The 24,936-nt window shown below is 39.7% G+C and overlaps 1 long non-coding RNA gene across 1 annotated transcript; it reads right to left on the bottom strand.

Annotated features, from left to right (window-relative positions):
• Positions 1 to 3,186: 3,186 nt before the first annotated feature.
• LOC309660701 lies at positions 3,187 to 17,079 on the bottom strand. Its single transcript, XR_014263556.1, has 3 exons — positions 13,601 to 17,079; positions 12,130 to 12,188; positions 3,187 to 8,305 (listed from the first exon to the last, which is right to left on the bottom strand). It is a non-coding gene; the product is annotated as an uncharacterized lncRNA (long non-coding RNA).
• Between the last annotated feature and the right edge of the window lie 7,857 nt (positions 17,080 to 24,936).

Raw genomic sequence — 24,936 nt, 5'->3', positions numbered from 1 at the left:
GTCCTCTTCAGACCACACTGGGGCAGTGTATAGTTGAGAGCCAGCAAGAAGTGGAAGGAAACTGGTGATTATTGGGTATTACTACATATCAGACACTTGTTAATGGAGACACACATACACGTGCATGTGCGCACACACAAACATAAACTCTCATTCAATCCATTAGAAGGTTCCATGTGGGCAAAAGTTTTTGCCTGTTTTGTTCACTGTTCTATCCCCAATGCCTTACACATGGTAAGTTCACAAGAAATATTTGTGAAACAAGTGGATGAATCTTTACAACTCAAAAGGAGTGGAATAATTGTTGATCTTGTTTTACGATGGGGAAGTTACGTTTCAGAGGATATTAAGTAGACAAGCTGGGATTCAAACCCAGGTGTGTCTTGACTCCACAGCTGACATCTTTCAGGTTACACTGCTGTCCTCTGACAGCAAACCAGAGTGTATACAGAGGAAGGTGAGGTCAGGGAACTTGAAATAACGTTCTATAAAGAATCACTGAGCAAGTGAAACATTTATTCGAGAAAAGGAACACCCCAAGCTCACAAGCTATGGAGAGCCCCCTCCCCTTCCTGGGCTTCTGTCCTTCCCCAGTGAGATGAGGGATTGCGCTAGATGGGAGTGCAAACAAGTGGCACGTGGGCCACCACTCTCCACTTCAGCTCCTATGACAGACGTTACTCATTGATCATAGCATTCTTTCCCACTGAACTTGGATGAAATTTCTTAAGTATTCTCGACAGCAGTCCATGCAACCCCACCCATTAATTAAAGTTGGCATGCATGGGAAAGGCTCTTTGACTTCTCTAGACTAAGGAATCTCTAACATTCCTGAAATTTATTTCTGTCCGTAAATCCATCGCTGTTTCTATCTTGCTGTGTATATTGTCTAGCACGCTAAGACATCATGAATAAAGAAAGCTTCCAATCTTCCCTGAAAGCAGTAGCATAAAAACCAGGAAGCCTCCAGACTCTGAGTTTATCCTTATACTGTCCTCTATTGAGACGACCTTCCAGATGGAAAATAATGTTTTAACTACAAATCATCTAAATATTGTTGATAAACAGATCTCCTTTTCTAAGACTAAGACAATACCTATTACCAAGACTGTATTCCACAAGCAAACTAAAGTAAAAAATTGGGACGGATTTTAAATTTAAAGTATTGGCCTCATGGATTGGCTTGTAGTCAACATTTTCTTGAGTTACACATACATTAAAGATTGCCATGAAATAAGATGACACATTGAAAATAATAGTATCTGAGTAGTATCATGTCTGGATTTTAGCCAAGCTCAAGGAATATAAAATAAATTTGTTTTTTTATGGTAGCCTCATGGCTGGCTTTTAATGGTTTAGGAAGAGTAAGGGAGAGGATTTCATATTGTTTTTTTTTTCAAGTGTACATTTTAATAACACAAATAACCTTTAGTAGCTCATGAGGTATTCCACCAATGCCATAAAAGTATAAAACATAAATTTCTTGTTTAGAAATCCTAATGTCTGTTGCTCTACCAGGGTCATTGGTTGCAAACAACAGAAATCAACTCTGGTTGATGTAAATAGGAAGGGAATTTATAGGAGGGTTTTGGGATATTCAAGGAATGGCTCTAAGGTTAGAAAAATAGGTGCAGGAAGTGCTTCAGGGGACTAAGAGGCAGGATCCTGAACCATCACTACAGGCCACATGCCCCTCCCACCCCCTCAACACTGCTGGACTCAGCTGCCCTGGGCTTTCACTTTTGCACCAATAAATTCTTGAGTCTATCATAACTGCCATGAATAATGTCTGACTGTTCCTGTGTCTTTTATTATTTCCTCCTAAATAAAAGTCCAGGCAGAATTTTCTGATTAGTTACACTTACATTTTGGTCAAGTCTTTACCGATTAGCCTGTGGAGACAGAAAATACCTGCCCCTTCTTGGGCTTCTGCTCAAACAAGAAAGTGTTCAGAAGCTGGGCAAGCTAAATGACTAAAGCCCATGACATCTGTTAAAATAAAGTGCCCAAAATGAATACAAAGTGAATGTCATGTCAGTGAAGTACCCCAATAACCAATAACTATAATTGATTGAGCATCTACTTTCTTCCAGGCCATGCACTGGGTACCATATATAATCCCCTTTATCTCGTTTAATCCCTTATAACACCCCTAATGAGACAGACATCAGCATCCTCATGTAAGGGGCGTGGAAAGAGTCGTTTGCCCAGGGCCACACAGCTTGTCAACACCAGAGCCGTAATTCAAAGGAAGTCCTTTCTGAAGCCAACACTATGCCCCTAACCACTACGCAAAGCTGTGTCTCCATGAACATTGCAATGTGGCCTGGGTCAGGGCTTGCCCTTAACAGGTATGTGATGAATGTTTGTTTTGATGCTTCCTTTCAGCAGACATTCATTCAGTAAGCTCTTACTACATATAAACCATTATCATAGGCATCATGGGGCACATTTAATGTAGCAAAGCCCACGTCCACCTCTAACTACAATATGGAGAATAATGAAATACTTGCAAGAGACAAATACAAGATAAGTCACACCTTGAAAATTCCTTGAAGGCAAGGACTGTGTCTTTCTTGCTCAACTTATCTCCTCAGTGACTCACGGTGCTTGGCCCTGAGCTCTCAGTAAATATTTAATAAATGGATAAAAATAACCAATATTCGTTAAGCACTTACAGGGAGCCAAGCACTCTGTTAAGCCCACAAGAGAAAAGTGCTATCATTATCTCCACTGTGAATGCTCTGGCTTAGAGAGGTACTTTGCCAAGGATCCCATGCAGGTGAGGAAGCACAGTTAGGATACAAACCCATCCTGCGCCTGGAAAGCTTATCAACACTCAGTAAGAAGCGCGACTCTGGTAGGAACCCTTTTCTCGGCACCGCACTCCCCAAGCCAACGTGCTGGCAGAGCTGCAGTTCCCCAGTATCTCCATCATGGGGCGCTGTGAGACTGTATGCACAGGTCCGCCTCCATCCCTGTCCTGCAGTTCTGGGAGGCCAGAACTACTGTCTGGAAAGCAGGCAGCATGAATCTAAAGAAAATAAAGATTATAAATCAATTATACTTCAATTAAATTTTTAAAAATTTTTTTGAAAATAAAGAATGAATGAATCTTAATGTGATATACTCTCAACTTTCTTTTTTTTTTTTTTTTTTTTTTTTTTTTTTTTTTTTATACTCTCAACTTTCAAGCTTTTCCTTCCCAACCCTTATCACAGTTGAAATTACATATCCATTGATGTAATCATTCATGTGGGATCTATTGCCCCATAAAAATATAAGCTCTGTTGGGGCAGGGGCCGTATCTCTTGTTCACCTTGGCACCTATCACTGTGTCTGACACATTCCAAGGGTTTAATAAATATATGTTGAATGAATATAACAGCCAGGCTTTAAAGCTGCCTAAAAACCGCACACATTATTTTTTCCATCTATCTATTTCCTTCATCAAGGAAGTAATATGGCTCATAGGAACAGAGAAGAAATCTAGGCTTTATTCCAGACATCTTTTCACAGCTTTGGCGGCTGGAAAGAGGAAAATACCCCAAGTCACGTGATTTTGTACTTAGAATATTAATTTTCCCTAGGTCATGCAGAAACAGCGATACTTTACTTAATGAAATGCTCTTGTACTAATTTCTATTTGTATGCAAAAGACGTCATCGGTTTAACACATGGAGACAATCTCCTCCACTTGCGCACACCCATAGCTGCATAACAGAAGAAGAGGAAAGGCTTCTGATTTATTACACATAAACAAATGAATAAGATAACATTTTATTAGTTAGAAACCATTACAAAAACAGCCAGAAAATGAGACAGTGCAAGTGGAATACGCCCTTATCAATAAATCCTCGGAAGTTTAGGACCCTGATGCATGTTGTAATAATGAAAAAGATAATTAAAAGGATCGAATTGCAGAACTGTATCATTTCATCAAGAAGCAGCCTCCCAACAATAGGAAACATCAGGGCAGTGATGGTCTGTGCATCTCTAACCTTGGTGGAAAAGAAAGGCATTTGAGATTCAAGTTGTTGCAGCATATGTGAGAAGAATCCATTTTTAGGCTGTGTCATATTGAAATCATGCAAATCCAAGCAAGAAATAGCTCCCCTTTAAAATCGGTATCTTTGTAGGTCTTGTTTCTGGTGGTGAGCAGTAAATAGCATGATTAAGTTAGCCATGTCCAGCCTATCAATTATAGTTGATATTATAACTAACAGTCATAGGTGAGAAAGACGGTTTTGTTACTTTTTTTACAAGGGATTCTTGGTTTTTCTTCCCTTGACTGAGAATCTTCATTTCATCCTAGAAAATCTTTAAGACACACTGCAAATACTTTTTATATAAAAGCATCATAGGGAAACACAGAGACTTCAGAGGTTTTTCATTTCCCAGAGAGCCGTAGTCAGTTTTTAGAAAGTAAATTGTGTCCCTACCCTTCCCCTCCCTCCAGGTCAATGCTTCCCCTCCCCCATCCTGAGCAGTTTAATATGAGTCACTGCATGGGCTTTGTTCTATGGAATAACATATTCTCCTGGGAGTCAGTTCATGCAAAGCACTCCCTGCTGAGAGAGTGGAAATTTACCCATAAGACATTCTTTCAGCAGCAAGACCCTGGAGGAAACCTGATTGGAATGTTTAAAGTCTTGACTTGCCTGTTCTCCTTAACTCTCACCACATTTCTCAGATAAAAAAAAAAAACTAAACCACATATTTAAGGTTTATAACACCTGGTGACCACAGACTCAATGAGATACAGTCAAATTTAGAAAGAAAACTGAAAATGAGAAGATTATTTCCAATACTTCTTCTGCTACTCTATATCCTGTTTTCTCTCCTTCCTATTTTGGTTTACAGTCACTCTGTAGTCGTTCGATAGATCAATGCAAAACTTTGTTCTTTAAACAACTGCCAGATATTCAATAAGTTATGTGCAGCCAAATAGCTATTATTTCACAACATTTTTCTAAACTCAGATGTATTTTCTGTAGTGCAAGTGACGTCGATTTACCACCAAAATAATACATGCATTCATAAATGGCATAAAACATGAGAAAGCTTGGTTGTGGTTTCTTTATAAAAAGTCTTGAAGCAAGCTAATCTTGGTAATATACACACACATATACATAATAAAATAGAATTAATATTGTAATACAATGTAGTATCTATACACATATATGTATACATGTGTATGCATATGTATATATAATAATCTTTTTCTTTGAAAGAGTAAAGCTAATGATCATGGAAGACTTGGAAAGTAGTCTTGCCCAAGAACTTTGCTTCCCCTCATCATTTACCAGATGATGGTACGGAAAGTTGGAAGGAATATATATAACATTTCACCCAAGGCAGCTCACACCTTAGAGAAGGTCTAGACAGAGCTGAAAATAACTGGCTGACTTGAAAATCACCTGTTTGATGGCCAAAGAGCAGTGGCCCTATGGTCCCTGGGCTAGACATTTTGTCATCTTTTCTCTTTATTGAGAGCATTGTTATCTAGGTTTTGAAAAGTGCACTTATAATACACTTTACTAAACAGTACGTAGAGTTGCACAATGCATGCCTGTATAAAACCCTGTGAAAAATTTCAAAGTTTGCAAACTGAAAGAATAAGTGAGTGGCTCATTTAATTTATTTTAATCAGTTATATCAGGAAAACGCAATTCTATTGAAGGGAAACCTTTGCAGAAGCAGAGAGCAATTATGTTTTGCGCGCAGAGTACTCTTTTTAAAAAAGACCATGTGTGCTGCATAAAAAAAAGCTTAGTAATGTCAATCATCTTGATTTCAAATTCCTTCAGTGCACTCCTTAAACAGTGCAAAAATTATAGAAAGCAAAAGCTATTTCTCTCAAGATTCTGTGCAGCTGTTTTCTGCAATTCTTGAACACTCTTGATAGAAATGTGTTTCTGAAGGTACTTGTTTGTGAAAGTAAAAATGACTGCAGTAATGCTCTTAACCTGGTTTAAAATAGATATTCCCACATTATATCTTAAAGAGAGTAACTCACCACAGGCCCCTTGAGCAAGTAAAACTTTGACTAAATTTAAGTAATGGGATTCCCCCCAATAATTAACATCATAGTATACAAAAGAGTAGCTTCAAAGTTGAGAAGTAGATGGCAGCAGTGGAAATGGCAGCCTATTTAAAGGGAATTTGTTAAATTGTTGAAGATATACACGAGAGGCAGGGAAGAAAATTTTGCCGTAAGTACCACATTTCCAAAGACACATCGAAATGCTGTCCCTGGAGAGAACAGAGATCTCTGTTTTCACAGATTTGGATAGCTTTAAAAGGAAGTAAATGCATTTCAAGAGTAAAAACAATCATGTTTCCTTTCTGCCTAATGTAAGTAAATCAAATGTGAGCTCAATATCGAGTTGAAATCTCTTAAGATACAGTGACTTATAACATGTCCAGATATGATTAACAAAGACCTTTGACTAAAAATGGGAATATAGATGGCTTGTGACAGGTAAATCCCTCTAGCTTCAGTGTGCAAGTTTCCACTGTTTCATATATTCTTAGATTTGGGTCATTTTCTGGTTTGTAACATGGGAACTTGTGTAGATTTGATTATTATTAGAAATTCCACCAGCAGGTTGAAACTTTGAACAAATATTTCAAGTGTCCTGGAAGAAATGAATAACCTCATAGTACAGTGTCAGTTTCATAATACAGGCAGCCCCTAGCTTAGAAATGGACTGCACTCCAGTTCATTTGAGAAGCTGAGTTTGCATTCAGAACATTTTCCAACTGAAACTGTTTCATCATTGTGGCTGGTTTCCTAAGTTAGCAAATAATCAGATTTAACTCACAATGAACCAAAACAAGGTGTTAATACTAAAGTAGCATAATTTTAAATATACCATTTGACCACTTATGATACTATAATTGGGGAGAAATATATTTTAATTTTTAAATTAGACTAGTGAAAGTAGATATCTCCACCCTACTCCCCTAAAGGGTTGACAAATCACTGAGATTAGGAAGGTACAACAAATCCACCTGGGTCCTAAGAATATGTTAACTCCTGGCAATTCTGCCATTGCAGAAGAACAGGCATTTTAAAAAATGTTATTCATTACCTACTTATTTTGTATCAGAGAATAAAATGATTGCATATTTGACCACTCATTAGCTGTGTGACCTTGGGCAATTTACTTATTCTCTCTGTGCCTCAAAGGGCAGTTGGGAAAATAAATGAGGTGACTTTTCTAAAGCACATGTTTGCTCTTTGCCTCGTCCAGTTTCCACACCTCCTCTTCAAGCTCTATCCTTGGTTTTCATTGGAGAATTCTCTTGCCCAACTCTCATCCAGATGGTGTGAGTGGGGCTCAATCCCCATCCCTGGAGCACTTGACCTAACCCTGCCAATCAGAGTTGGCTTCAGGGATGACTTCAGGGTGACTGTTTCAAGGATGAGCCACCTACCCAAGCAGGTCCAATAAGATCTCAGAATAACTTTCCCTGGGAATGCTGAGCCAGAAATACTTACTTTTCTCTGCTGAGCTTGACTCTTGGAGATACTCAGTTATCTTCATATATCCCAGTGGTTCTCATTGGCGGGAAGGGAGGGGATATAGCTCACCCTGCATCGCCCACAGGACACTTGGCAATGTCTGGAAATGTTTTTGGTTGTCACAACTCTGGGGGGAAGGGAGCTGCTATCCTCATCTAGTAAGTAGAGACCAGGCATGCTGCTAAACAACTTACAATGCACAGAACTGCCCCTCACAGCAAAGAATTTTCTGTCCCAAAATGTCAGTAGTGCTGAGATTGAACAACCCTGCTCTAACTACCTGGTTATGTCTAAAAACTTCAAAAGAAGCAGAACCGAGAAATAGAGAAAAATTGACTCCTGGTGGTACTGTTTGACCTTGGATCTAACCACAACTTTCTTCACCTTCTGTCACAGTTAAGATCTCTTATCTTACCTGATAAGATTGTTAAGTATGGAACATAATGCCTGACATCCAGTAGGCACTCAGTACGTGGTTGCTATTTTCATAAAGGTTATCACTCACATGAGAACCAGAACAGGGAATCCAGAATAACAACTTGTTTGTAATCAAACGCTCATGGATCAGATGCCATCTACATAAGAACTACATAACAGTTAGCTCTTTATAGCACACACCTATGCCCTCTGCTGTGTTCTCAATTCATTCCACATTTCTGATTTGTCCTTGAAGAAAAAGGTTGATCCAAAAGATAATGCCATTTTTATCCAGAATCTGCAGTTTTCTCTGGTTCACTTCTCATATTATTATGAAGTTCAGCATCTGACAGGATACTGAAATTAAAAGAGAAGAAAAAGTTGCAAGTTTTGTACAGAATCACTATCTTTCTTTTAAAAAATGACTACCAGTCTGTCCATATGAGCCAAGATGGCGATTTAAAATTGTTTCTTAAAATGAGATTTAGGGTTAAAGAGGTATCTCATTTATACTCCATATTTTTCTTTTCATTTCTTGTTCTTATGGATAATTTCATGCAAGTGGTCTAAGTGGTATTGATTGCATCCTAAACTTATTGACAACAAAATTTGAAGATCTTTTTGTTTTTGATGTTGCCCCTTCCCCAAAGGTAGATTTTAAAAAATATGTATATGTATCTATATCTATATCTATCTATCTATCTATCTAATCTATACCATTTGACCAACTCAAAATAATTATCACATTTCTTGATGTCACAATTCTGTAGCTTTAAGGGCATAAGTTTCACAGTATTTTCACTCTCTTAACAGTTTGTGCATTTTCTTTCCTCTGTAAGTTATGAATATATTATACTAAGAGATATTATATAAATGAGACAATTATTCAAAATGAGAATCTTCTCTACTAACAGCATCACTATTTGTAGCATATAAGACTAAATAAATATCTCCCGTGAGTGACTAAATGCAAAATAAAAAGTAACCACTCAACTTTAATAGTTTAAAAAACGCTATTAAACATAATGGCTTCTTGACATTCAAGTAGCACTATGTTTTAAGTGATCTTCATTTTTTAAGAACTACTTTATTTTCATTTAAAATATTGATGGCAAATCAAGTTCTCCAGAGTGGGGAACCAGAGGAGCAAGCTTTCCTAAGAAAATAAATTTCCATGGACTCTGGAGTTCCAAGGTGCTATTTTTTTTATTTTGTTTTTGTTTGGTTTTGTTTTTGTGTTTTCCTGAGGCTATGTAATAACACCATATAAATGAACGACCTGAAAACACTGACGGAGCAATCTTATTTCTGGAGATTTTCTTCAATCCCTGTTGGTGTGTACTTTTGACCACATCCTGCCTTCCTCCCTTTAACCTTAAGGGGGAGCTCTCATCTCTGTCGAGGACACCAGAAGAAAAAAATGGCCCAGTGGCACCACCACAGAATGAAATTCACTTGAAAGAGACGAGACAGGCAGAGGAGGGAGGAGGGGAAGTGGAGCCTTTCAAAGGAAGTAGTGATCCCCGTCCTTTCGTAACCCTCTGCAGAAGATTAGCACTAGAATTAAGCTCTGAGGGAAAAGAAAGCAACAAGAAAGTGCCAGGTATGCCCAGACCTGATTTTAGCCTAGAATTATGTGAAGGACACCTTCAAGGTCTGGCTCTTATACCACCCCAGTTGATTAGGCTAAAAGGAGAAAACCCTGGCTGGGAATAGTGAGTGTGGAGCTGACATTCCCTGTGCTGTATTGCAAGAACATGTTGGTATGTGACCAGGCAAGGATTGGGGGTGAGAGAGAGGGGAGTGGGGAGACAAGGCATAGCTCCCAATTGAGTAGTATGTTTAGTTGATTATAGAGTGATGTCAGAGCAAAGATCCTAGCCTCTGCCTGCTAGAGCCTCTGCTCTCTGAAGGCAGAACCTGTTGTCTTCGTCTTGACTGTGTTCCCAGTCTCTACCACAGTGCCTGGCACACAGCAGAAATACATCCCTCCAACCACTTACCAAGGAAAACGTAACAAAGCCAATACTTGCTTAAAGACTTTGAGCAACTCATCTAGGCTTCTGGGTTTTAGTTTCCTTATTATCAAAAATGTAAGAGTTAGAGTAAATGATTCTTCTGGTACCTTATAGCCCTGTGAAGCTACAAAATATGCCCCTAAGATTTAAGCATAGCAATCACAAAATTTACAGACGTACGTCCAGAGATATAACAACCAGCCACTTGTTTCTTATATACATCACTTGGAGTCACAGTTGGGAAAAATAAAAAATGTGAAGGTATTTGTCAAATTAAGTTTCTGTCCTATTCAAGGCAATACCAAGGTCCACCCCATACCACCATGAAAGAGATCTCTATTCTGGCTGCCATCCACCTGGAGATAGTTTCATCTTGCTGTGGTAAGCAGCATTATATGTCTGGAACTCTCAGAGATTTCATTCTTGGCTCACTGAACAGCCATATTCGATATTATACAGCAGGAAAAAATTGCCAAACCATAAAAGTCCCATGGAGAACAAGTCCTTTTGCGTGGCATGGCAGCTCAGCCAGACGTGCACAGGTTTTGGAGTCAGATCTACCAGAGCATGAACTCCAATAGGACACTTGACCTCTTTGAACTACATTCACCTCCTCTGCAGTCTGGTAATGGTTCCTGCCCCAATGAGTTGAGAAGATAAAATGAAATGTTGTATGTGAAATATATGTCCGTTGTTAACACTCAATGAATAGTAGCAATTGTTATTGTTTAAGGCCCCTTCAGTTGCTTGGACATATCGAGAAAGAAATGATTTAAAGGATAAAAAAAGTGGATGATGAGCTCTCTTTGGAAGATGGGAAATTGAAAGAACTGAGAAAGACTCTGAATTCAGAGTCAGAAAATCTGGAATACCTCCCCTACTTATAGGATATATGATCTTGGACAAGTCACTTTATCTCTCGAACCCAGCTTCCTCTTCTGTAAAACAAGATTAATCATGTGCCCCTAGAAAGCACTCTGTAAATTCTAAAGTGCTATTCAAATGTTTAGTGCTAATATTATTATAATGGACAGAATGGTTCGAGGACACACTAATAACACAGGCTTACAGAGCTGACATATCCATGGACAGATGGGAAGCAGTAGCTAAGGATTTGCCACACCGACATTCTGGAACTGCAGAGAAAGTGATTTGTTTAGGTGTCCCTTGGCAATCAGGAAGCAAAGAAAGCAGAATTAGAATTGCAACCAGTTGTAGGTTCTTCCAGAGTAGTGGCAGCCTGACCAAGATGGGGTAGAGGAAATTAAAATATGCTTGCATTGTATTCTATTCAGAATTATTGCCTTAGATGTAACCATCACCATCTTTGATTTCAGAAGAAGCTCTTTCTATGACTCCGATGCATTTTATGTCCGTATGCAGATTTAAGAAAGTCACAGAACAGAAGACAAGAGAACGAAACTGGAACAGCAAAGAAATTGATTGTAAGCCCCTTTAACCACGCCGCACTGAAATGTGCAATGGCAGAAAGCAAGCTCCTAGGTATACACTGAGTGTATCAAAGTTCACCTCGGAGGTTACTTACGAACCTGTCTTCCTTAGAGATGTCATAAAGTGTTCAAGAATCCACAAATCACTAGTCACAAACCAGTCCTCACCAGCTTTGACTAATCCTGACATTCCCTAGCAAACCGGAGATTGAGACTTGGGGTACTTTTCCGGGGATGAATGACAAGCTGGGAGGAGTTGATGGTCCACTGGAGGGGCAGCTGAGAGCCATTAGACCTAGCCAGTCATTAATCTCCAGGAAATGCCTGGAGCCAAGGTCGTTATTGCTATTATAAACTAAAAATGAAAAGAAAAAAAAGGCACGTAGCTCTTTTTTATGGGTGATACAGTTTCAATTGGCACATATTGAACATTTCTAGAGATTTAATTAAGCAATCAGATTGCTTGAGTGGTCTCAATATTCAGTGCCTTTTATAGAGTTCTTTAATGCCTATGCATAGAATTATTCTGGATACTTTATGGACCATAGCAAGTGAAGTTTTATGTCTTCCTGGGAATACAGTGAACCTTTCCACCAATGCTCTAGCTTAAACAAAGGTTTTTGTTGTTGCTGTTGTTTTGGGTTAGGGGGATCTTAGACTTGTGTCTAGAAAAGTGTAGCCAAAAGAATTAGCATGAAGATCATTTACTTACCCCAAAAACCATTTGACTTTGCCTCTATGATTCATTCCAGTGAAAAGTAGTACCACTATCTAGTGAGGCAAGGAGAGGCAGCACACTTAATACTGTAGCCATCATTCATTCATTTTCAAGGGCATAGTGAGATAAACAATATTTTCAGCATGAAACATATAGCAATGAATAAAATCTATGAGATCCACATCTACACATAGGGCAGCATAGCACAGGGACTAAGGGAACTGACTTTGGAGCTGACTACCTGGGTTCAAATCTTCACATATTCACTCACAAGCTGTGAGACATCAGGCACGTTCCTTAAACTCTCTGTGCCTCAGTCTCTTCAACTTTAAAACGGGGTTAAAATAATTCTTTCCTCACTGGCTCTTGTAAAGATTTCATGTAAATGTACACGAAAGCACTAGCATCGTGCAGAGCATGTAACATGAACTACATAGGTAATAGCTATCATTATTACATCCTTGTGCACAGAAACAAGACAAGGTGAAAGGGAACAAATCAATAAACAAGATGTTTGTAAATAGTGATAAGTGGTATCAAAAAATACAACAATGCAATGTGATGGGAGTGGAGGTGAATTTGTTGGGACATTCTTCTCCGAGAAGTGACATTTGTGATTAGCCCTGAATTAGTAGGGTCTCTCATGCTGAGATCTGGAGGAGGGCCATTCCCAAAGGAGGAAACACCAAATTCAAAAGGCCATGAAATGGTATTGATCTTGGAGTGAGTGATAGAAGAAGACCAGGGTGGCTGGAATGTGCTGGGGATCTGGGGAGATCAGATGCAGTGGAGGAAGTGACAGGGACCAACTCACATAGGGCTATGTAGACAAAGCTAAGGAGAAGAATCTGTTTACATACAAATTATTGTCTGGAATCTCTCCAGTATCTTTATGAATATGTCTGGCCATGGATGCATAGCTACTTGACTGGCAGAAACTTAGAAATGAATAACTCTAACTTATAAGGAGTTTAGGTTTCATTTTCAATGCATTGAAAACCATGGCAATAGGGGAAGGGAGTAGATGTCTGATAATCAAGTTTTGTGTATTTGAAAGCTACCTCTGGGGGCTATGAGGAGAATGAACTGAGTGTGGGGAGGGGTGGAGAAGGAGGGGAGAGGAGTATTTCTGATGAGTCTTAATTTGTGGGTTGTATGATACTGGTCAACTCAATCCACTTCAATGAATTTAGCTCATATTTACTGAATATCTACTGCGTTCGAAGTCTGTGCTGAGCGGGAGAAATACAAAGTTAAGGTCCCTGCCCCAAAAGAGCCTAGATTCAGTGGGGAGACTGACAATAAGAGTAGTAAATAATTTTACAAGTGCTGGTGATTCTCTGCAAAGGAAAAAAAAAAAAGATCAAATCTACTTGAGGCGAGGAGGTCAAGAAAGGCTTCAGGAAGAAAGTAACACTAGAGATTAAACCTTGAAATGCAAATAGGTGTAAATGGAAAGCCTCACCAGAGGCTGGTTGGGAACTTCAGGTTGATGAGTGGAGTTCAGACATAGGCTACTCGGACAGAATAATAAAGAGTTCAGCTGCCGAGGTGGGCACAGGTCAGATCCTGAAGAGTTGTAGATACTCCACTAAGGAGTGCGTTCTCCATTCTGTCAGAGTTATCGTGTACGTGGGGCGTCACTGAAAGGAATCAAGTGTAGAAAGATTATTCTTGGCAGTCTGCATGATGGAGTAGAATGGGGAAGACTGACAAAAGGGATAACGAAAATCATTAATGAACGTCAAAACTAGGGTAAGTACAGTGACGAAAAAGAGATGGGAATGGAGCAAAGAGATTTTAAGGGAAGAGAATCAAATGGACTTAATCTGTAACTGGATCTGCAAAGAATTTCATTGGCTCTGCACGTCAATATTCTTTGGATGAATGAGAGAGTGAATAATTATCTCTAAATTCTATCATGTGGATGGCTGGATAGTTGATCTTGCCAGTTATCAAGACTTGTGAAAATCTTGGAAAAGCAAATGATATAGAAATCCTGCCCTCAGCTCTCCTTATCATCTTCTGAGATTCTAGAGGGATCCATATTTATAACAGAGGCGTTGATGTCAAAGCCTTAAGTAGGACAGCTAGCTCTGGAAGCTGGAACAGAGTGTGCAGACTCAAGAAAACTTCAGCCTAGACAAGACAGAGAAAAGAGGCCTTCTTTCCCTAAACCTCTCTCTGATTTCCTTTTGTATTCCTATGGTTTAGGAATGGGAAATGAGAGCATCTCTTCCCATGCAAGAAGAGGCTCTACCATATTGCCTCCCCAGATGCCTGGAGGATGTTGTGAACTGAATTGTGTCCCCCCACCAAAATGTACATGTTGAAGTCCTAACTCCCAGTTCCTTATTTGGAAATAGGGTCATTGCAGTTACAATTAGTTAAGGCAAGGTCGTACTGGAGCATGGTGAGCACCTAATCCAATATGGCTGGAGTCCTTATAAAAAGGGAAATTTTGGAAACAGAGGCAGTATAGTGGGAAGGCAATGTGAAGAGACACAGGAAGGAAATGACCACCTACAAGCCAAAGAGAGAGGGCTGGAACAGATCCTTCCTTCTTCTCAGAAGGAACCAAACCTTCTAACATTTTGATTTTGGACTTCTAGCCTACAGAACTGTTTGAGATAATAAATTTCTTTTGGTTTAACCACCCAGTTTGTGTACTTTGTTATGGTAGCCCTAGCAAACTCATACGGAAGGGATCAGCTAAAAAGCCAGAAAGGTGGGTAGAAGAGGAGAGACAAGTCAAGAGAGATGGCCAGGCCTTCCCCTAGGAAGGAATAGACCCAGTCCTTTCTTATTCTCTTGGTTCCAGGTAGGAAGAGCAATCAAAATAAAGACCAGCCCAATGTGGAACTAGGGCTCATTAGAATGCCTTTGAATGTGACCTATCCATAATAATATTACTAATTACTACTAATATAATATAATAATATTACTCTAGGGCTTTTCATGGAGTTGGAGAGGATGAGAAAGAGGGCTGGTCAAAACGACTGAGGGAGATCTGTGTTTCCTCTAGTTAACAGCAGATAACTTGGGAAAGTTTTGAAGAAAAAATACTCTCTCATTCTCAATTTCCTCATCTGTGAAATGAATGGGTTGTCTTGCATGATTTTTAAGTTTCTGGGACTCTAAATTTTCATGATTCCAAGAGACTTCATATTTTACTGGAAACACAAATTACAACATTCCCAAAGAAATCTGGTCATGTACAAAATTACATCTACCATTTCACTTTCCATGAGCCTTTATGAAATATATCTGGCCATGTAAGTTCTAATTTATAAAGACCGCCACGGGCATGCAGAAAAACATAAATATATTTATAGGCCCACATGTAATTATAAAGTGCTCTAGTCTTCTGAGCAATCATAGTGAGGAATTAGATCATGAACGAACAATTCTTTGTTGGGTACTTCCTGTGTGAAGCACTTAGCTCAGTGTCCTGCACAAGTAGAGCTCAGCACGCAATTGTTAGTGGTAAAAGAATTAACTACTCTTTCTTCTTCCCTTCACAGAGCTTTGCTTGAACCTCTCTTCACATGGTCTTCACACATCACGTAGAGTGTAAGATTGAGGAACAAGGGCTATCAGGAATGACCTTTGCTCCTTCACAGCACCCTGCAGTATAGCCAACTGTTGAGAAAGTCCACCTTCTTTAATAAAATAGAAGCAGGCCCTCCAGGGTTATACCTGGAATGATGGGAGAAGCTGGTCCCTGCGAGAGACCCACGAACTTTACGACAATTGCATCTCTCCAGGTGGCCATTGCCATGTGCCTGAGGGCACATGCTGTACAGGTCTGAAGTCTCAGTAGAGGACTAGAGTTTGGGATCACTGTTGAAAAACCTCCATATTTGCTATTCTTGGGGAGAAGAGGGAAAATGACGGTGAGCATCATTGCCATTATTACTGGGTATCTTTTTCCAGATCAGAGACAGCCATTGTTTTATGAGAGGTTTCAGGTTTCTGCTTTATCATGAGGATACGGTAGAGTCCAGAGACAACAGGACACAGTATTAGAAACCAAGCGACTCTCTTTTAGTTTCAGCTATGTCATTAAGTGACCTGGGGAAAGTCACTTCCCCTTCCTGAGCCTAGGTTTGTACTTCTCTAAAATGAGGAGATTGAACTCAATCACAGGTTTTCAGTTTCTCCTTGAGCAGCAGAATCCTCACTATATACCACTGACACAGAGGAGTCTCTCAGGATGAATGGGTGGGCCCCCATTCAGGCTACCTCCTCACTCCCCAAACAATCAGGGCTCCAAGGAAGGGAGTTTGAGTTCCCAGAACCACAGGATCTCCAACATGCCTCCGGGCACATTGTTGATAATAAGCCCCTTGTTTGTATAGCTGCACCCAGTTTGCAAAGTGATTTCACAAACCCCCTCTCACTTAATCTAGCGTCTAATCACTTTAAGTAAGAGATCAAAAGTGAGAAGTGGTTACATTTCCAGCTTTTAATGCCACAGCGTGTGGACAGCCCAGAAGGTTCGTCAGCCAAAATATTCCGAACAGTGAGATGCATCTTAGAATCCTCAAGCCAGCCTAGGTGCCAGTGCTTTATAAATGTTTGAACAAACCTCTTGTCTGTTCTTGTTTCTTACTGATGTATGAGTAAATGCTATTTTTAACATTATCATGCAAATTTAATCACAGATCAATATGCCTAGATAAATATAGTAGTAGAAGATAATACACATAATCTAAAAAAAATTAACTCTAGGAGACCACATTTTTCATATTTTAAGATAACTTTCTTTCATCATATAAAAAATATATGTTCATGATAAAAAGCACAAAGATAGAAATTAGCAAAAAGAACTTACTAATAATTGCCCCAAGTGGAGATAATTATTGTTCACCTATAAGTACATGCATCCATGTCTTCTTGCAAAATATAAATACTTTAAAATTGGATGATAGTGCACACACACTTTTTAATCTGCTTTTTTCATCCAAAAATATATGATCATCACTCCAGGTCAAGGAGTACATTTCAAAAACACCATTGCTTTTTCATCGGAATGTGGCTTTCTGTCATATGGATAGTCACCATATATTCAAATAATCACCTATTATTGGAAGTACTGTTTATTTCCAGTTGTTTTCCAATTGCAATGCACATGCTTGTGGCTAAATCTTTGCCTTACTTGAAGAATTGTTGGATCAAAGGGTATGCACATTTTTTTTCTTAACTTTTGATACATGGAGCCCAAAATGTCGTACCAAATTCATTCTGACCATCTGTGATATGTCAACTTAACTGGCCAAGGAATGCCCAGATTGAACATTGTTTCTGGGTGTGTCAGTGAGGGTGTTTCCAGATGAGACTGGCACTTGAATCAATGACCCAGTAAATTACCCTCCCCAATGTATGTGGGTATCATCCAATCAATGGAGGGCCTGAATAGAACAGAAAAGAGAAGAAGGAATAATTCCCTCCTTTTTTTCCCCTTGCCTCACTGCATGAGCTGGGACATTTCATTTCATCTTCTCCAGGCCTTGGACTGAGATTTATATCATCATCTCCCCTGGTACATGTAGATATAGATATAGATATGGACACAGATATATATATAGATCATGAAATATATTTCCAGACCTGTGTAAGTTGAAGCATGGTCTCCCAAAAGATATATTCACACTGACCCTGTGAATGTGACCTTATTTGAAAGAGAGTCTTTGCAGAGGTAATTAAGCTAAGGATTTGACAAGAGATCATCCTGGATTAGGGTGGGCCCTGAATCCAAAGACAAGGGTTCTTACAAGAGGGAAGAGAGAGAAGACACAGCAGAAGAGAACACACAGAGCGGAAGGCCATGTGAAGTCACAGGCAGAGATGGGAGTTTGGCAGCTACAAGCCAAAGGACACCTGGAGCCGCCAGAAGCTGGAAGAGGAAAAAGAAGATTAATTTAAGAAAATAAATTTCTATTGTTTTAAGCCATCAAATTTCCCGTAGTTACAGCAGCCATATGAAACTATACATGACCATATGAAGGGGTCCTATTCTGAGTCCCTCTCTTAATCTCTGAGTAACACTCTTCATAGGCAAGTGTCACAGGAGCTGGCAGTCTACCTACTTAGATTCTATTGCATTCATTAAACATTTATTGAGCACCTACAATATAGCAGGCTTTCTTTTGGGTACTGTATGAAAACAAAAGTAAAGAAGACATAGTCTTTGCTTTTGAGAGGCAAACATTAAGTGAATACCTACTGGGCTATCCACAGGGCTACTGTGGGCAGAGACAGTAGGTTGTAGCTGTATCATCGAGTGCCTCATTAACCAAGTTAAAAGCTTGGGCTTTACACGGTAGATGATGGAGCTTTCAGAGAGTTTTAAGTAACTATTACCCACACCCCAAATTCCTCAGATACTGGACTTTCCTGACCTCTATCCTAGGGCCAGCCTGAACATCTGCCTGTGGCCTGCTGTGAGTGCCCCTGGCTCTACATTTGCTGGCCCTGGCTTTCTTTATGACCAATGTTTAAGTTCCTTCTATTGTTTATTCTGTACGTCTCCATGGTCGTTGTCATTTGCTCCAGAGTAAATGGCTAGTTTTAGCTCCTGGCCTCATCTGATCTCTCAGTTGGGCCCAGATGTGCTACATTAATTAACTTTTTCATTCATTTAAGAATCATTTACTCAGCATCTATTATTTCCTAGTCCCTGGTTGTATAAAAATGAATTAAATAAAGTCTTCACCCTTAAGATTTTTACCATCTGCATTAGTTTGCTAGGGCTGCCATAACAAAATACCATGACAGGGTGGCTTAAACAACAGAAATTTTTCTCACAGCTCTGGAAGCTGGAAGTCCAAGACCGAGGTGTCAGCATGGTTGGTATCTGATGAGGCTTCTCTCCTTAGGTTGTAGAAATCAACCTTCTTGCTGTGTCTTCACATGGCCTTTCCTTGAGTGTATGCATGCTCATGGTGCCTCTTCCTCTTCTTATAAGGACATCAATCCTGTTGGACTAGGGCCCCGCCCTTATGACCTCATTTAACCTTAATTACTTCCTTAAAGGTGCTCTCTTCAAATATAGTCATACTAGGGATTAAGTCTTCAACATATGAATTTTGGGGAGGACACAATACTGTCTATAAGACCATCTAAGTGAAAAAGTCAAATACGTACAGATAATTGCCATATGGTGGAACAAATAGCATAAATGTATTTTGTATTTCTGGGATTGGAGCTTCTAACCTGTGCAGGTGGATCTTAAAAGAATAGAGGGAGTGATTCAAGTGGATGAGATGAAGCAGGGAAATCCAGGCAGAGATAATAGTCTTTTTAGAACATGAACATAAAACAGCACAGTTTGCTGGGCGGAGGGCTGAGATACAGAGAGATGGGTTGGGGTATCATGGACTTGGGAGTCATGCTGTGACTTCATGGGAACCCCTGTCCCTCCTCTCACCTCTGTCACAGTCTGTTTCCCATGCTGTAGTCATTGTACCCTCCCTTCTCACTCCAATCAAAAGATTAAAGCCCTGGATCTCAGTCCTAGAAACATTTAAAATACAGTAATAGCCTCTTATCTTTTGTATAACACTTTATAGTACAAAACACCTTTACTACATCATTTGACCCTTAAAACCGCCCAATAGAGGAGAAGAAATATTATTATATCCATGTATATGATGAAACCGAGATTCTAATAATAATAATAATAGTAATAATAATTGACTTGGCCAAGGTCAGAGGGCTGTGTTGGGGTTAGTGTAGGTTTGGTATCCAGAGGGTCTGCACACCGATCTAGTTTCTCTGTTTTACACTACCTGCATTTTTCTCTGCTCTTTGTCTCACATGTCGTATTTCTTCAGTAATGCATCTACATTTTGACAGAGCTTTCTGGAAATGATGTGTTAACCAACAGAAAAAAACTTTCTGAGTGGGAATGTTGGGCCTGGTTTTTCTGGCCAGGCAGGCCTGTCAAAGTCCATCGAATCACACATCAGCCTCTCAAATGGCCAACCGAGAGCAAAGCCCATGGGGATACTTTGCCAAAAGGAGAGAATTAAAGCACTTCCAAGTCAGGAAATGCCAAGCTAGGCTTTTCTGTGGTGTTAACTTACTGGCCCAAAGTAGACCAAATAGTAATTTACCTACAGCCTAGCCTATTACCCACAGTCCTTCACTGGACCTTTGTCAGTGTTGCCAAGGCAACGACTCTCACCACTTTGATAATTTTTAGTTTCAATCACAAACTTCGTATGGACTTGGCTGAAAGTCTGATGCAGCAAAACTTTAAGTCACTGGAATGCAGGAGCAATAAATTCTTTAAGTTTCCAACAAATCTGACACATGAGCCCTTTGAAAAACGTTGCTATTTTGGATGGAATTGTCCCTAAATTCTTTTCTTGTCTCTGTCTTCCTCATGTAATCCGTGGAGCCTAATTTAATTGAAGCTTTTCCAGGTGACTCAGGTGCTAGTGGCCTTTCTGAAACACACATCCAACTCCAAGATAAAATCTAAGCTCTTCTAGTTTGGAAAAGTGCCTTCACCGTTCCCTCTAATCTACCTTTCTGATCTCATATTCTCTTTCTCTCCGCATACTCTATACTCCAGGAACATGGAAGTAATCATTATTTTTAGAACATTCATAGAACACACCATGTCCTTTCTTATCACTGAGTATTTATACACAGGGTGGCCGTTCTCAGCCCTTCATTCTCTTCTCTGCTTAGTATTCAGCCTTTACTATGGAGCTAGTCTACCACTTCCTACATGAAACCTGCCCCAAATCTTTCAAAAGCTCCTCCTCACCATAATCCCAGAGTACTTTGCACAAACCCCTTTATTACAAGCATTTACGTGCCTGGCTCCCTCACTTCATCTTTGTGCTACAATGTCTAGTTAGCACTGCCTAATGTAAGGTCTAATGTAAGTGCTAAATACATAGTTATTACCAAATTATTATTATTACCAAATAAACAAGGACTAAACTCTTATTCATAAATACCATTTACTTGATGTTTACTATGTGCCAGGGACTTTCCATGTATTTCTCACTTAATTCATATAACAACACAGTAAGTTCAGAGCCTGAAATCAATTCAGCTCTCCTGTCTCCAAAACCCAGGTATTTCTTTTGTACTACATGCAACAGCACATTCTGAACAAATCAACATTTTAAACTAAGAGCAGACTGGGTGTTAATAAATTGGAGAGTGCTTTGTGGCATTGATGCCACACTGCTGTTGGTTCGCAAAGGGACAGGGTGAGTTGAATGAGGCCAGGACCAAGGATTTGGATAGATATGAGGGTTTGAGCAGGATTCAGAGGTCAGGAAGGCAATAATGGAGGGTCAAAGGTGGAAAAGGCAAACAAGTCTTAAAAATCTAGCACCTGGAATTCCTTGGCCGTCCAGTGGTTAAGATGGTGCTTTCACTGCTGTGGGCCCAGGTTCAATCCCTGGTCAGGGAACTAAGATCCCACAAGCGGCGAGGCATGGCCAAAATAAATAAATAAATATTTTTAAAAATCTAGCCCCTAGAGAGCAGACCTGTGGTTGCCATGGGGGAGGGTAGTGGGGGAGGGAGGGATTGGGAGTTTGGGGTTAGAAGATGCAAACTATTATATATAGGATGGATAAATAACAAGGTCCTACTGTATAGCACAGGGAACTATATTCTATATCCTGTGATAAACCATAGTGGAAAAGAAAATGAAAAAGTATGTATATATACGTATAACGGAACCACTTTGCTACACAGCAGAAATTAACATAACATTGTAAATCAACTCTACTTCAATAAAATAAATTTTTTTAAAAATCTAACGTCTAGAGAAGGAATCCAATATTCAAGTGTTTATAGGGCTAGGAAAGCAACATGATGATTAAAGCAAAACTGACCACTGCCACTGAGAAGTCTTTTTTTATTTCTACTGACTCACATGGCACTCTGGGTCTAACTTTGGTTTGACTACTTTTGATAGCAACATATGTGCAAGAAGTATTTTACATCCACCTTACCTCCACTCCAGGAATAACAATAATGCATGCATGATGAAGAACGGCAGCTGATACTGGACCTCCACGTGGAGACTATCACAGCGCAGGACCAGTGGAAGCATTGGCAGGGTGGATTCTAGGAGGGAGGTGAAGCCCCGTATTTCCAAACAATATAACTTTTTAAGGGAAGCTGGAAAGTTGTATTATTATGTAAATCATCTAAGTTTTAAAAGTCAGAGCCTTATGCTAAAATGTTTAAAGGATTATGTGGGGCCCAGTTAAATCTCAAACTTTGTTGGGCCTAAGCCTCAACTGAAGAGCTTGTTAAAACAGATTCTGGGGCCCCATTGCAAGAGTTTCTGATTCAGTGGGTGTCAATGGGATCTGAAAATGCATTTTTTCACCAGTTCGCGGGTGAACTGATGCTGCTGGCCCAGGGATCATGTTTAGAACTGCATTGGGCTGGATATGAACAGTACCAATTCCAACATTAGGCAGCCTATTTGGCATCTGTGTTCTAGAGATTTAGAGGAGGGAACTGGGAACAGGAGACAGCCAAGCAAATCTTGGTCCCAGGACAGAAGCTGTTGTCTCATACACATTTTAGTGCTTCTCTAGGGAATGTGCTTCAAAGTATGGCAGGGGTTAGATATCAGACCTCCAGAAGAGTTCTCACACAATGACCTGAGACTAGGAAAAATTCAAGAAGCCAAAAGATGCATGTAGAACTTATTAGAAATCAGAGAGCCACAAACAAATGGGATGGAAGTGGAGAAAGTTAAGGACATGACATACTTTGGCTTAGAGAAGTAAAGTCCAAAAGTATCTCCCTAACAATTTTTCAGCATAAGACGGGGATTTGGGAGAAAATAGTGGACAGCAGTTCTCTGTTTCCACTGAAACTTGGCTAATATAACCTGAGCATCCAGAACAGCAGGATGGGCTGAAGTAGAAAAAGAATTCCAGCACCTGACAGTTGTAAAGGACAGGCATGGATTGCCATGGGGCCCTGCTGGATTCTTACCATTCAGATCTTTAAAATCAGATAAATAACAGACTGTTTATTCTTTTGACATCTTTATTGGAGTATAATTGCTTTACAATGGTGTGTTAGTTTCTGCTGTATAACAAAATGAATCAGCTATACATATACATATATCCCCATATCTCCTCCCTCTTGCATCTCCCTCCCACCCTCCCGATCCCATCCCTCTAGGTGGTCACAAAGCATCAAGCTGATCTCCCTGTGCTATGTGGTTGCTTCTCACTAGCTATTTTACATTTGGTAGTGTATATATGTCCATGCCAGTCTCTCACTTAGTCCCAGCTTACCCTTCCCCCTCCCTGTGTCCTCAAGTCCATTCTCTACGTCTTCATCTTTATTCCTGTCCTGTCCCTAGGTTGTTCAGAACAACTTTTTTTTTTTTTAGATTCCATATATATGTGTTAGCATACGGTATTTGTTTTTCCCTTTCTGACTTACTTCACTCTGTATGACAGACCCTAGGTCCATCCACCTCACTACAAATAACTCGGTTTCTTTTTATGGCTGAGTAATATTCCACTGTATATATGTGCCACATCTTCTTTATCCATTAATCTGTTGATGGACACTTAGGTTGCTTCCATGTCCTGGCTATTGTAAATAGTGCTGCAATGAACACTGGGGTGCATGTGTCTTTTTGAATTATGGTTTTCTCAGGGTATATGCCCAGTAGTGGATTGCTGGATCATATGGTAGTTCTATTTTTAGTTTTTTAAGGAACCTCCATACTGTTCTCCATAGTGGCTGTATCAGTTTACATTCCCACCAACAGTGTAGGAGGGTTCCCTTTTCTCCACATCCTCTCCAGCATTTATTGTTTGTAGATTTTTTGATGATGGCCATTCTGACTGGTGTGAGGTGATACCTCATTGTAGTTTTGATTTGCATTTCTCTAATGATTAGTGATGTTGAGCATCCTTTCATGTGTTTGTTGGCAATCTGTGTATCTTCTTTGGAGAAATGTCTATTTAGGTCTTCTGCCCATTTTTGAATTGGGTTGTTTGTTTTTTTGATATTGAGCTGCATGAGCTGCTTGTAAATTTTGGAGATTAATCCTTTGTCAGGTGAATTGTTTGCAAATATTTTCTCCGATTCTGAGGGTTGTCTTTTCGTCTTGTTTATGGTTTCCCTTGCTGTGCAAAAGCTTTTAAGTTTCATTAGGTCCCATTTGTTTATTTTTGTTTTTATTTCCATTACTCTAGGATGTGGGTCGAAAAGGATTTTGCTGTGATTTATGTCATAGAGTGTTCTGCCTATGTTCTCCTTTAAGAGTTTTATAGTGTCTGGCCTTACATTTAGGTCTCTAATCCATTTTGAGTTTATTGTTGTGTATGGTGTTAGGGAGTGTTCTAATTTCATTCTTTTACATGTAGCTGTCTAGTTTTCCCAGCACCACTTATTGAAGAAGCTGTCTTTTGTCCATTGTATATTCTTGCCTCCTTTATAAAAAATAAGGTGACCATATGTTTGTGGGTTTATCTCTGGGCTTTCTATCGTGTTCCATTGATCTATATTTCCATTTTGGTGCCAGTACCATACTGTAAATGACAGATTCTTAACACTTTGAGAGACCCATCTCCCTGCCAGTGTTTCTCAAAGTACAGGACTCAGGCCACTGCTGGTAAAGAAGAAGTTTGGGTGCTGCAGGGACACAGAATTAAGTGACTTTGGGTCACAAAGGGGAAAAGGTATTCCTTTTTCAATTCCCTTTCATTACTTGGTCACATCAAGGAGAAAGCCTCCCTGAGGTGCTGTCTTTTCCAACTCTCTAACACTTACCAATAA

Source organism: Balaenoptera physalus (assembly GCF_965194825.1).
Source record: "Balaenoptera physalus genome assembly, chromosome: 5".
NCBI lineage: Eukaryota > Metazoa > Chordata > Mammalia > Artiodactyla > Balaenopteridae > Balaenoptera > Balaenoptera physalus.
Note: the sequence above shows the minus strand (reverse complement) of the source record. Positions and strands in the feature narration are given on the sequence as shown.